This window comes from Anomaloglossus baeobatrachus, unplaced genomic scaffold (genome assembly GCF_048569485.1).
Source record: "Anomaloglossus baeobatrachus isolate aAnoBae1 unplaced genomic scaffold, aAnoBae1.hap1 Scaffold_316, whole genome shotgun sequence".
Taxonomy (NCBI): domain Eukaryota; kingdom Metazoa; phylum Chordata; class Amphibia; order Anura; family Aromobatidae; genus Anomaloglossus; species Anomaloglossus baeobatrachus.
Genome location: NW_027442562.1, coordinates 257,433 through 271,151, shown reverse-complemented (window position 1 = coordinate 271,151; position 13,719 = coordinate 257,433).

The following is a 13,719-nucleotide window of genomic DNA, read 5'->3' as shown; positions in this document are numbered from 1 at the left end:
CTTATTTTATTAAATATCATCTCCACCAAACAGGACAAGCTTGCATCTGTTATAGTTTTGGAGAAAAATTTGTTCATTTCATGTATGCGCGAAATGCCTTAAAAATGGCTTTAAAATGGATTTGGAGCATGGAGACGATTATCTCGGGATTGCAAGATAACCAAACAAAACTTTTAGTGGATTTCTACTTATTTTATTAAATATCATCTCCACCAAACAGGACAAGCTTGCATCTGTTATAGTTTTGGAGAAAAATGTGTTCATTTCATGTATGCGCGAAATGCCTTAAAAATGGCTTTAAAATGGATTTGGAGCATGGAGACGATTATCTCGGGATTGCAAGATAACCAAACAAAACTTTTAGTGGATTTCTACTTATTTTATTAAATATCATCTCCACCAAACAGGACAAGCTTGCATGTGTTATAGTTTTGGAGAAAAATGTGTTCATTTCATTTATGCGCAAAATGCCTTTGAAATGGCTTTAAAATGGATTTGGAGCATGGAGACGATTATCTCGGGATTGCAAGATAACCAAACAAAACTTTTAGTGGATTTCTACTTATTTTATTAAATATCATCTCCACCAAACAGGACAAGCTTGCATCTGTTATAGTTTTGGAGAAAAATGTGTTCATTTCATGTATGCGCGAAATGCCTTAAAAATGACTTTAAAATGGATTTGGAGCATGGAGACGATTATCTCGGGATTGCAAGATAACCAAACAAAACTTTTAGTGGATTTCTACTTATTTTATTAAATATCATCTCCACCAAACAGGACAAGCTTGCATCTGTTATAGTTTTGGAGAAAAATGTGTTCATTTCATGTATGCGCGAAATGCCTTAAAAATGGCTTTAAAATGGATTTGGAGCATGGAGACGATTATCTCGGGATTGCAAGATAACCAAACAAAACTTTTAGTGGATTTCTACTTATTTTATTAAATATCATCTCCACCAAACAGGACAAGCTTGCATCTGTTATAGTTTTGGAGAAAAATGTGTTCATTTCATGTATGCGCGAAATGCCTTAAAAATGACTTTAAAATGGATTTGGAGCATGGAGACGATTATCTCGGGATTGCAAGATAACCAAACAAAACTTTTAGTGGATTTCTACTTATTTTATTAAATATCATCTCCACCAAACAGGACAAGCTTGCATGTGTTATAGTTTTGGAGAAAAATGTGTTCATTTCATGTATGCGCAAAATGCCTTTGAAATGGCTTTAAAATGGATTTGGAGCATGGAGACGATTATCTCAGGATGGCAATATAAACAAACGAAACTTTTAGTAGATTTCTACTTATTTTATTAAATATTATCTCCACCAAACAGGACAAGCTTGCATCTGTTATAGTTTTGGAGAAAAATGTGTTCATTTCATGTATGCGCGAAATGCCTTAAAAATGGCTTTAAAATGGATTTGGAGCATAGAGACGATTATCTCGGGATTGCAAGATAACCAAACAAAACTTTTAGTGGATTTCTACTTATTTTATTAAATATCATCTCCACCAAACAGGACAAGCTTGCATGTGTTATAGTTTTGGAGAAAAATGTGTTCATTTCATGTATGCGCAAAATGCCTTTGAAATGGCTTTAAAATGGATTTGGAGCATAGAGACGATTATCTCCGGATTGCAAGATAACCAAACAAAACTTTTAGTGGATTTCTACTTATTTTATTAAATATCATCTCCACCAAACAGGACAAGCTTGCATCTGTTATAGTTTTGGAGAAAAATGTGTTCATTTCATGTATGTGCGAAATGCCTTAAAAATGGCTTTAAAATAGATTTGGAGCATGGAGACGATTATCTCGGGATTGCAAGATAACCAAACAAAACTTTTAGTGGATTTCTACTTATTTTATTAAATATCATCTCCACCAAACAGGACAAGCTTGCATCTGTTATAGTTTTGGAGAAAAATGTGTTCATTTCATGTATGCGCGAAATGCCTTAAAAATGGCTTTAAAATGGATTTGGAGCATGGAGACGATTATCTCGGGATTGCAAGATAACCAAACAAAACTTTTAGTGGATTTCTACTTATTTTATTAAATATCATCTCCACCAAACAGGACAAGCTTGCATCTGTTATAGTTTTGGAGAAAAATGTGTTCATTTCATGTATGCGCGAAATGCCTTAAAAATGGCTTTAAAATGGATTTGGAGCATGGAGACGATTATCTCGGGATTGCAAGATAACCAAACAAAACTTTTAGTGGATTTCTACTTATTTTATTAAATATCATCTCCACCAAACAGGACAAGCTTGCATCTGTTATAGTTTTGGAGAAAAATGTGTTCATTTCATGTATGCGCGAAATGCCTTAAAAATGGCTTTAAAATGGATTTGGAGCATGGAGACGATTATCTCGGGATTGCAAGATAACCAAACAAAACTTTTAGTGGATTTCTACTTATTTTATTAAATATCATCTCCACCAAACAGGACAAGCTTGCATCTGTTATAGTTTTGGAGAAAAATGTGTTCATTTCATGTATGCGCGAAATGCCTTAAAAATGGCTTTAAAATGGATTTGGAGCATGGAGACGATTATCTCGGGATTGCAAGATAACCAAACAAAACTTTTAGTGGATTTCTACTTATTTTATTAAATATCATCTCCACCAAACAGGACAAGCTTGCATGTGTTATAGTTTTGGAGAAAAATGTGTTCATTTCATGTATGCGCAAAATGCCTTTGAAATGGCTTTAAAATGGATTTGGAGCATGGAGACGATTATCTCGGGATTGCAAGATAACCAAACAAAACTTTTAGTGGATTTCTACTTATTTTATTAAATATCATCTCCACCAAACAGGACAAGCTTGCATCTGTTATAGTTTTGGAGAAAAATGTGTTCATTTCATGTATGCGCGAAATGCCTTAAAAATGGCTTTAAAATGGATTTGGAGCATGGAGACGATTATCTCGGGATTGCAAGATAACCAAACAAAACTTTTAGTGGATTTCTACTTATTTTATTAAATATCATCTCCACCAAACAGGACAAGCTTGCATCTGTTATAGTTTTGGAGAAAAATGTGTTCATTTCATGTATGCGCGAAATGCCTTAAAAATGGCTTTAAAATGGATTTGGAGCATGGAGACGATTATCTCGGGATTGCAAGATAACCAAACAAAACTTTTAGTGGATTTCTACTTATTTTATTAAATATCATCTCCACCAAACAGGACAAGCTTGCATCTGTTATAGTTTTGGAGAAAAATGTGTTCATTTCATGTATGCGCGAAATGCCTTAAAAATGGCTTTAAAATGGATTTGGAGCATGGAGACGATTATCTCGGGATTGCAAGATAACCAAACAAAACTTTTAGTGGATTTCTACTTATTTTATTAAATATCATCTCCACCAAACAGGACAAGCTTGCATCTGTTATAGTTTTGGAGAAAAATGTGTTCATTTCATGTATGCGCGAAATGCCTTAAAAATGGCTTTAAAATGGATTTGGAGCATGGAGACGATTATCTCGGGATTGCAAGATAACCAAACAAAACTTTTAGTGGATTTCTACTTATTTTATTAAATATCATCTCCACCAAACAGGACAAGCTTGCATCTGTTATAGTTTTGGAGAAAAATGTGTTCATTTCATGTATGCGCGAAATGCCTTAAAAATGGCTTTAAAATGGATTTGGAGCATGGAGACGATTATCTCGGGATTGCAAGATAACCAAACAAAACTTTTAGTGGATTTCTACTTATTTTATTAAATATCATCTCCACCAAACAGGACAAGCTTGCATCTGTTATAGTTTTGGAGAAAAATGTGTTCATTTCATGTATGCGCGAAATGCCTTAAAAATGGCTTTAAAATGGATTTGGAGCATGGAGACGATTATCTCGGGATTGCAATATAACCAAACAAAACTTTTAGTGGATTTCTACTTATTTTATTAAATATCATCTCCACCAAACAGGACAAGCTTGCATCTGTTATAGTTTTGGAGAAAAATGTGTTCATTTCATGTATGCGCGAAATGCCTTAAAAATGGCTTTAAAATGGATTTGGAGCATGGAGACGATTATCTCGGGATTGCAAGATAACCAAACAAAACTTTTAGTGGATTTCTACTTATTTTATTAAATGTCATCTCCACCAAACAGGACAAGCTTGCATCTGTTATAGTTTTGGAGAAAAATGTGTTCATTTCATGTATGCGCGAAATGCCTTAAAAATGGCTTTAAAATGGATTTGGAGCATGGAGACGATTATCTCGGGATTGCAAGATAACCAAACAAAACTTTTAGTGGATTTCTACTTATTTTATTAAATATCATCTCCACCAAACAGGACAAGCTTGCATCTGTTATAGTTTTGGAGAAAAATGTGTTCATTTCATGTATGCGCGAAATGCCTTAAAAATGGCTTTAAAATGGATTTGGAGCATGGAGACGATTATCTCGGGATTGCAATATAACCAAACAAAACTTTTAGTGGATTTCTACTTATTTTATTAAATATCATCTCCACCAAACAGGACAAGCTTGCATCTGTTATAGTTTTGGAGAAAAATGTGTTCATTTCATGTATGCGCGAAATGCCTTAAAAATGGCTTTAAAATGGATTTGGAGCATGGAGACGATTATCTCGGGATTGCAAGATAACCAAACAAAACTTTTAGTGGATTTCTACTTATTTTATTAAATGTCATCTCCACCAAACAGGACAAGCTTGCATCTGTTATAGTTTTGGAGAAAAATGTGTTCATTTCATGTATGCGCGAAATGCCTTAAAAATGGCTTTAAAATGGATTTGGAGCATGGAGACGATTATCTCGGGATTGCAAGATAACCAAACAAAACTTTTAGTGGATTTCTACTTATTTTATTAAATATCATCTCCACCAAACAGGACAAGCTTGCATCTGTTATAGTTTTGGAGAAAAATGTGTTCATTTCATGTATGCGCGAAATGCCTTAAAAATGGCTTTAAAATGGATTTGGAGCATGGAGACGATTATCTCGGGATTGCAAGATAACCAAACAAAACTTTTAGTGGATTTCTACTTATTTTATTAAATATCATCTCCACCAAACAGGACAAGCTTGCATCTGTTATAGTTTTGGAGAAAAATGTGTTCATTTCATGTATGCGCGAAATGCCTTAAAAATGGCTTTAAAATGGATTTGGAGCATGGAGACGATTATCTCGGGATTGCAAGATAACCAAACAAAACTTTTAGTGGATTTCTACTTATTTTATTAAATATCATCTCCACCAAACAGGACAAGCTTGCATCTGTTATAGTTTTGGAGAAAAATGTGTTCATTTCATGTATGCGCGAAATGCCTTAAAAATGGCTTTAAAATGGATTTGGAGCATGGAGACGATTATCTCGGGATTGCAAGATAACCAAACAAAACTTTTAGTGGATTTCTACTTATTTTATTAAATATCATCTCCACCAAACAGGACAAGCTTGCATCTGTTATAGTTTTGGAGAAAAATGTGTTCATTTCATGTATGCGCGAAATGCCTTAAAAATGGCTTTAAAATGGATTTGGAGCATGGAGACGATTATCTCGGGATTGCAAGATAACCAAACAAAACTTTTAGTGGATTTCTACTTATTTTATTAAATATCATCTCCACCAAACAGGACAAGCTTGCATGTGTTATAGTTTTGGAGAAAAATGTGTTCATTTCATGTATGCGCAAAATGCCTTAAAAATGGCTTTAAAATGGATTTGGAGCATGGAGACGATTATCTCAGGATGGCAATATAAACAAACGAAACTTTTAGTAGATTTCTACTTATTTTATTAAATATTATCTCCACCAAACAGGACAAGCTTGCATCTGTTATAGTTTTGGAGAAAAATGTGTTCATTTCATGTATGCGCGAAATGCCTTAAAAATGGCTTTAAAATGGATTTGGAGCATGGAGACGATTATCTCGGGATTGCAAGATAACCAAACAAAACTTTTAGTGGATTTCTACTTATTTTATTAAATATCATCTCCACCAAACAGGACAAGCTTGCATGTGTTATAGTTTTGGAGAAAAATGTGTTCATTTCATGTATGCGCAAAATGCCTTAAAAATGGCTTTAAAATGGATTTGGAGCATGGAGACGATTATCTCAGGATGGCAATATAAACAAACGAAACTTTTAGTAGATTTCTACTTATTTTATTAAATATTATCTCCACCAAACAGGACAAGCTTGCATCTGTTATAGTTTTGGAGAAAAATGTGTTCATTTCATGTATGCGCGAAATGCCTTAAAAATGGCTTTAAAATGGATTTGGAGCATGTAGACGATTATCTCGGGATTGCAAGATAACCAAACAAAACTTTTAGTGGATTTCTACTTATTTTATTAAATATTATCTCCACCAAACAGGACAAGCTTGCATCTGTTATAGTTTTGGAGAAAAATGTGTTCATTTCATGTATGCGCGAAATGCCTTAAAAATGGCTTTAAAATGGATTTGGAGCATGGAGACGATTATCTCGGGATTGCAAGATAACCAAACAAAACTTTTAGTGGATTTCTACTTATTTTATTAAATATCATCTCCACCAAACAGGACAAGCTTGCATCTGTTATAGTTTTGGAGAAAAATGTGTTCATTTCATGTATGCGCGAAATGCCTTAAAAATGGCTTTAAAATGGATTTGGAGCATGGAGACGATTATCTCGGGATTGCAAGATAACCAAACAAAACTTTTAGTGGATTTCTACTTATTTTATTAAATATCATCTCCACCAAACAGGACAAGCTTGCATCTGTTAAAGTTTTGGAGAAAAATGTGTTCATTTCATGTATGCGCGAAATGCCTTAAAAATGGCTTTAAAATGGATTTGGAGCATGGAGACGATTATCTCGGGATTGCAAGATAACCAAACAAAACTTTTAGTGGATTTCTACTTATTTTATTAAATATCATCTCCACCAAACAGGACAAGCTTGCATCTGTTATAGTTTTGGAGAAAAATGTGTTCATTTCATGTATGCGCAAAATGCCTTAAAAATGGCTTTAAAATGGATTTGGAGCATGGAGACGATTATCTCGGGATTGCAAGATAACCAAACAAAACTTTTAGTGGATTTCTACTTATTTTATTAAATATCATCTCCACCAAACAGGACAAGCTTGCATCTGTTATAGTTTTGCAGAAAAATGTGTTCATTTCATGTATGCGCGAAATGCCTTAAAAATGGCTTTAAAATGGATTTGGAGCATGGAGACGATTATCTCGGGATTGCAAGATAACCAAACAAAACTTTTAGTGGATTTCTACTTATTTTATTAAATATCATCTCCACCAAACAGGACAAGCTTGCATCTGTTATAGTTTTGGAGAAAAATGTGTTCATTTCATGTATGCGCGAAATGCCTTAAAAATGGCTTTAAAATGGATTTGGAGCATGGAGACGATTATCTCGGGATTGCAAGATAACCAAACAAAACTTTTAGTGGATTTCTACTTATTTTATTAAATATCATCTCCACCAAACAGGACAAGCTTGCATCTGTTATAGTTTTGGAGAAAAATGTGTTCATTTCATGTATGCGCGAAATGCCTTAAAAATGGCTTTAAAATGGATTTGGAGCATGGAGACGATTATCTCGGGATTGCAAGATAACCAAACAAAACTTTTAGTGGATTTCTACTTATTTTATTAAATATCATCTCCACCAAACAGGACAAGCTTGCATCTGTTATAGTTTTGGAGAAAAATGTGTTCATTTCATGTATGCGCGAAATGCCTTAAAAATGGCTTTAAAATGGATTTGGAGCATGGAGACGATTATCTCGGGATTGCAAGATAACCAAACAAAACTTTTAGTGGATTTCTACTTATTTTATTAAATATCATCTCCACCAAACAGGACAAGCTTGCATCTGTTATAGTTTTGGAGAAAAATGTGTTCATTTCATGTATGCGCGAAATGCCTTAAAAATGGCTTTAAAATGGATTTGGAGCATGGAGACGATTATCTCGGGATTGCAAGATAACCAAACAAAACTTATAGTGGATTTCTACTTATTTTATTAAATATCATCTCCACCAAACAGGACAAGCTTGCATGTGTTATAGTTTTGGAGAAAAATGTGTTTATTTCATGTATGCGCAAAATGCCTTTGAAATGGCTTTAAAATGGATTTGGAGCATGGAGACGATTATCTCAGGATGGCAATATAAACAAACGAAACTTTTAGTAGATTTCTACTTATTTTATTAAATATTATCTCCACCAAACAGGACAAGCTTGCATCTGTTATAGTTTTGGAGAAAAATGTGTTCATTTCATGTATGCGCGAAATGCCTTAAAAATGGCTTTAAAATGGATTTGGAGCATGGAGACGATTATCTCGGGATTGCAAGATAACCAAACAAAACTTTTAGTGGATTTCTACTTATTTTATTAAATATCATCTCCACCAAACAGGACAAGCTTGCATCTGTTATAGTTTTGGAGAAAAATGTGTTCATTTCATGTATGCGCGAAATGCCTTAAAAATGGCTTTAAAATGGATTTGGAGCATGGAGACGATTATCTCGGGATTGCAATATAACCAAACAAAACTTTTAGTGGATTTCTACTTATTTTATTAAATATCATCTCCACCAAACAGGACAAGCTTGCATCTGTTATAGTTTTGGAGAAAAATGTGTTCATTTCATGTATGCGCGAAATGCCTTAAAAATGGCTTTAAAATGGATTTGGAGCATGGAGACGATTATCTCGGGATTGCAAGATAACCAAACAAAACTTTTAGTGGATTTCTACTTATTTTATTAAATATCATCTCCACCAAACAGGACAAGCTTGCATCTGTTATAGTTTTGGAGAAAAATGTGTTCATTTCATGTATGCGCGAAATGCCTTAAAAATGGCTTTAAAATGGATTTGGAGCATGGAGACGATTATCTCAGGATGGCAATATAAACAAACGAAACTTTTAGTAGATTTCTACTTATTTTATTAAATATCATCTCCACCAAACAGGACAAGCTTGCATCTGTTATAGTTTTGGAGAAAAATGTGTTCATTTCATGTATGCGCGAAATGCCTTAAAAATGGCTTTAAAATGGATTTGGAGCATGGAGACGATTATCTCGGGATTGCAAGATAACCAAACAAAACTTTTAGTGGATTTCTACTTATTTTATTAAATATCATCTCCACCAAACAGGACAAGCTTGCATCTGTTATAGTTTTGGAGAAAAATGTGTTCATTTCATGTATGCGCGAAATGCCTTAAAAATGGCTTTAAAATGGATTTGGAGCATGGAGACGATTATCTCTGGATTGCAAGATAACCAAACAAAACTTTTAGTGGATTTCTACTTATTTTATTAAATATCATCTCCACCAAACAGGACAAGCTTGCATCTGTTATAGTTTTGGAGAAAAATGTGTTCATTTCATGTATGCGCGAAATGCCTTAAAAATGGCTTTAAAATGGATTTGGAGCATGGAGACGATTATCTCGGGATTGCAAGATAACCAAACAAAACTTTTAGTGGATTTCTACTTATTTTATTAAATATCATCTCCACCAAACAGGACAAGCTTGCATGTGTTATAGTTTTGGAGAAAAATGTGTTCATTTCATGTATGCGCAAAATGCCTTTGAAATGGCTTTAAAATGGATTTGGAGCATGGAGACGATTATCTCAGGATGGCAATATAAACAAACGAAACTTTTAGTAGATTTCTACTTATTTTATTAAATATTATCTCCACCAAACAGGACAAGCTTGCATCTGTTATAGTTTTGGAGAAAAATGTGTTCATTTCATGTATGCGCGAAATGCCTTAAAAATGGCTTTAAAATGGATTTGGAGCATGGAGACGATTATCTCGGGATTGCAAGATAACCAAACAAAACTTTTAGTGGATTTCTACTTATTTTATTAAATATCATCTCCACCAAACAGGACAAGCTTGCATCTGTTATAGTTTTGGAGAAAAATGTGTTCATTTCATGTATGCGCGAAATGCCTTAAAAATGGCTTTAAAATGGATTTGGAGCATGGAGACGATTATCTCGGGATTGCAAGATAACCAAACAAAACTTTTAGTGGATTTCTACTTATTTTATTAAATATCATCTCCACCAAACAAGACAAGCTTGCATGTGTTATAGTTTTGGAGAAAAATGTGTTCATTTCATGTATGCGCAAAATGCCTTTGAAATGGCTTTAAAATGGATTTGGAGCATGGAGACGATTATCTCAGGATGGCAATATAAACAAACGAAACTTTTAGTAGATTTCTACTTATTTTATTAAATATTATCTCCACCAAACAGGACAAGCTTGCATCTGTTATAGTTTTGGAGAAAAATGTGTTCATTTCATGTATGCGCGAAATGCCTTAAAAATGGCTTTAAAATGGATTTGGAGCATGGAGACGATTATCTCGGGATTGCAAGATAACCAAACAAAACTTTTAGTGGATTTCTACTTATTTTATTAAATATCATCTCCACCAAACAGGACAAGCTTGCATCTGTTATAGTTTTGGAGAAAAATGTGTTCATTTCATGTATGCGCGAAATGCCTTAAAAATGGCTTTAAAATGGATTTGGAGCATGGAGACGATTATCTCGGGATTGCAAGATAACCAAACAAAACTTTTAGTGGATTTCTACTTATTTTATTAAATATCATCTCCACCAAACAGGACAAGCTTGCATCTGTTATAGTTTTGGAGAAAAATGTGTTCATTTCATGTATGCGCGAAATGCCTTAAAAATGGCTTTAAAATGGATTTGGAGCATGGAGACGATTATCTCGGGATTGCAATATAACCAAACAAAACTTTTAGTGGATTTCTACTTATTTTATTAAATATCATCTCCACCAAACAGGACAAGCTTGCATCTGTTATAGTTTTGGAGAAAAATGTGTTCATTTCATGTATGCGCGAAATGCCTTAAAAATGGCTTTAAAATGGATTTGGAGCATGGAGACGATTATCTCGGGATTGCAAGATAACCAAACAAAACTTTTAGTGGATTTCTACTTATTTTATTAAATATCATCTCCACCAAACAGGACAAGCTTGCATCTGTTATAGTTTTGGAGAAAAATTTGTTCATTTCATGTATGCGCGAAATGCCTTAAAAATGGCTTTAAAATGGATTTGGAGCATGGAGACGATTATCTCGGGATTGCAAGATAACCAAACAAAACTTTTAGTGGATTTCTACTTATTTTATTAAATATCATCTCCACCAAACAGGACAAGCTTGCATCTGTTATAGTTTTGGAGAAAAATGTGTTCATTTCATGTATGCGCGAAATGCCTTAAAAATGGCTTTAAAATGGATTTGGAGCATGGAGACGATTATCTCGGGATTGCAAGATAACCAAACAAAACTTTTAGTGGATTTCTACTTATTTTATTAAATATCATCTCCACCAAACAGGACAAGCTTGCATGTGTTATAGTTTTGGAGAAAAATGTGTTCATTTCATGTATGCGCAAAATGCCTTTGAAATGGCTTTAAAATGGATTTGGAGCATGGAGACGATTATCTCGGGATTGCAAGATAACCAAACAAAACTTTTAGTGGATTTCTACTTATTTTATTAAATATCATCTCCACCAAACAGGACAAGCTTGCATCTGTTATAGTTTTGGAGAAAAATGTGTTCATTTCATGTATGCGCGAAATGCCTTAAAAATGACTTTAAAATGGATTTGGAGCATGGAGACGATTATCTCGGGATTGCAAGATAACCAAACAAAACTTTTAGTGGATTTCTACTTATTTTATTAAATATCATCTCCACCAAACAGGACAAGCTTGCATCTGTTATAGTTTTGGAGAAAAATGTGTTCATTTCATGTATGCGCGAAATGCCTTAAAAATGGCTTTAAAATGGATTTGGAGCATGGAGACGATTATCTCGGGATTGCAAGATAACCAAACAAAACTTTTAGTGGATTTCTACTTATTTTATTAAATATCATCTCCACCAAACAGGACAAGCTTGCATCTGTTATAGTTTTGGAGAAAAATGTGTTCATTTCATGTATGCGCGAAATGCCTTAAAAATGGCTTTAAAATGGATTTGGAGCATGGAGACGATTATCTCGGGATTGCAAGATAACCAAACAAAACTTTTAGTGGATTTCTACTTATTTTATTAAATATCATCTCCACCAAACAGGACAAGCTTGCATGTGTTATAGTTTTGGAGAAAAATGTGTTCATTTCATGTATGCGCAAAATGCCTTTGAAATGGCTTTAAAATGGATTTGGAGCATGGAGACGATTATCTCAGGATGGCAATATAAACAAACGAAACTTTTAGTAGATTTCTACTTATTTTATTAAATATTATCTCCACCAAACAGGACAAGCTTGCATCTGTTATAGTTTTGGAGAAAAATGTGTTCATTTCATGTATGCGCGAAATGCCTTAAAAATGGCTTTAAAATGGATTTGGAGCATAGAGACGATTATCTCGGGATTGCAAGATAACCAAACAAAACTTTTAGTGGATTTCTACTTATTTTATTAAATATCATCTCCACCAAACAGGACAAGCTTGCATCTGTTATAGTTTTGGAGAAAAATGTGTTCATTTCATGTATGCGCGAAATGCCTTAAAAATGGCTTTAAAATGGATTTGGAGCATGGAGACGATTATCTCGGGATTGCAAGATAACCAAACAAAACTTTTAGTGGATTTCTACTTATTTTATTAAATATCATCTCCACCAAACAGGACAAGCTTGCATCTGTTATAGTTTTGGAGAAAAATGTGTTCATTTCATGTATGCGCGAAATGCCTTAAAAATGGCTTTAAAATGGATTTGGAGCATGGAGACGATTATCTCAGGATGGCAATATAAACAAACGAAACTTTTAGTAGATTTCTACTTATTTTATTAAATATCATCTCCACCAAACAGGACAAGCTTGCATCTGTTATAGTTTTGGAGAAAAATGTGTTCATTTCATGTATGCGCGAAATGCCTTAAAAATGGCTTTAAAATGGATTTGGAGCATGGAGACGATTATCTCGGGATTGCAAGATAACCAAACAAAACTTTTAGTGGATTTCTACTTATTTTATTAAATATCATCTCCACCAAACAGGACAAGCTTGCATCTGTTATAGTTTTGGAGAAAAATGTGTTCATTTCATGTATGCGCGAAATGCCTTAAAAATGGCTTTAAAATGGATTTGGAGCATGGAGACGATTATCTCTGGATTGCAAGATAACCAAACAAAACTTTTAGTGGATTTCTACTTATTTTATTAAATATCATCTCCACCAAACAGGACAAGCTTGCATCTGTTATAGTTTTGGAGAAAAATGTGTTCATTTCATGTATGCGCGAAATGCCTTAAAAATGGCTTTAAAATGGATTTGGAGCATGGAGACGATTATCTCGGGATTGCAAGATAACCAAACAAAACTTTTAGTGGATTTCTACTTATTTTATTAAATATCATCTCCACCAAACAGGACAAGCTTGCATGTGTTATAGTTTTGGAGAAAAATGTGTTCATTTCATGTATGCGCAAAATGCCTTTGAAATGGCTTTAAAATGGATTTGGAGCATGGAGACGATTATCTCAGGATGGCAATATAAACAAACGAAACTTTTAGTAGATTTCTACTTATTTTATTAAATATTATCTCCACCAAACAGGACAAGCTTGCATCTGTTATAGTTTTGGAGAAAAA